We start from the raw sequence: 1,609 nt of genomic DNA, 5'->3' as shown, positions 1-1,609 counted from the left end.
CATATGGTGTGTCCCTTAAGAGCAATGGACAGCTGCTTGTTTGCAAGTTCTTTCAATTGGGCGCCACTTCGGCGACTTGGCGCCCTTAACCTAACCCAGTGACTACCATGCAAGGAGTATCTACAGTTTAACGTTAAATCTGAATGACGTTGTCGTTCCTGTAATATCTTCACATCGCTGAAAGGCGAAGGCTAGCGTAATAGCATACTGAATAATTTTCGTGGACTGACCAGGATTCGCTCTGGTGACCTTACGGTTTCCAGGTTAAAATTTTACAACTAGAGTAGACCAAGACCGAAGTTCAGAATGCTAGTGGCCCTATTACGCTCAGCTGGACACGTCCCGAAGTTAATCTGATACTATTAAAAATAAATAAATAAACGTTCAAATGTGTGTGAAATCTTAAGGGACTTAACTGCTAAGGTCATCAGTCCCTAAGCTTACACACTACTTAACCTAAATTATCCTAAGGAGAAACACATACACCCATGCCCGAGGGAGGACTCGAACCTCCGCCGGGACTGCAGCGCCTCAAACCGCTCGGCTAATCTCACGCGGCAAAAATAAATAAATAAATGAAATCAATCCGCTAATTTCATATCTGTGTGAAGGTGCTTCGTACGGTCGTGTCCACATTCGAGGATATGGTACACAGTCCAAAGTCTTTCGGAAACGTAGCAAGACGATACCTACCGAATCACCAGCGTCTATTGAATGCAAGGCATCATCAGTGAATAAGTTATGTTGTGTTTCACTCTGGTAACTTTTCTTGAATAAGTGAGGATTGAGAAATGACTGTTTTCTTTCAGGAACGTCAAATTGTTCGAGCTTAGAATATGTCCTAGGATACTGTGACAGATGGATGTCAGCCATGATGGTCTGTAATTCTGTGCAGCCGATCTTTTACTACTTTCCTAAATAGAATTTACCTTCGCTGAAGCGAAGTAGTGTTGATAGGTAATGCACAATAGTGTTAAGTAACAGTTAAAGAAAACTAAACTCCTCCCGAAGAGGCCATGAAGGCTCAATTGTACTGAACATCCACTGTGTCATCCTCAACTCATAGGCGTCACGGGATGCGGATATGGAGGGCCATTTGGTCAGCACACCGCTATTCCGGCCGTATGTCACTTTCCGAGACCGGAGCCGCTACTTCTCAGTCAAGTAGCTCCTCAGTTGGCCTCACAAGGGCTGAGTGCACCCTGCTTGCCAACAGCGCTCTGCAGATCGGATGGTCACCCATCCAAGTGCTAGCCCAGCCCGACAGCGCTTAACTTCGGTGATCTGACGGAAACCGGTGTTACCATTGCGGCAAGGCCGTTGGCGTTAAGTGACAGTTGGGTACAAGAAATAGAGATACTTGCGCCGCTTTTCATTGGAGTCTTATTGGGGGTGCTTTATTAAGAGGAATAAGTCGGAAACACGTGATGTGTTTCTTATTATGGATGTTTTATCGACAATGGTAATTCATTCAGAGTTGATGAAATGCTGCACGGAGTCCGTTAATTAATTTGCAAGGGCTGGGCAGCTATTTTCGAACATGTAGTTGCCTTCAACACGATCCACATCAAGGACATCTCAAAACTATAATCATTCGTAGGTGACAAAG

The 1,609-nt window shown here is 44.7% G+C and overlaps 1 pseudogene; it reads right to left on the bottom strand.

The window, feature by feature from the left end:
• Window positions 1-1,207: 1,207 nt before the first annotated feature.
• LOC126191869 (5S ribosomal RNA) lies at window positions 1,208-1,325 on the bottom strand (annotated as a pseudogene).
• Window positions 1,326-1,609: the final 284 nt, after the last annotated feature.

The sequence above is a fragment of the Schistocerca nitens genome, chromosome 6 (assembly GCF_023898315.1).
Source record: "Schistocerca nitens isolate TAMUIC-IGC-003100 chromosome 6, iqSchNite1.1, whole genome shotgun sequence".
NCBI classification, from domain to species: Eukaryota; Metazoa; Arthropoda; class Insecta; order Orthoptera; family Acrididae; genus Schistocerca; species Schistocerca nitens.
The sequence above is the reverse complement of the archived record's forward strand: the minus strand, read 5'-3'. Positions and strand labels throughout refer to the sequence as shown.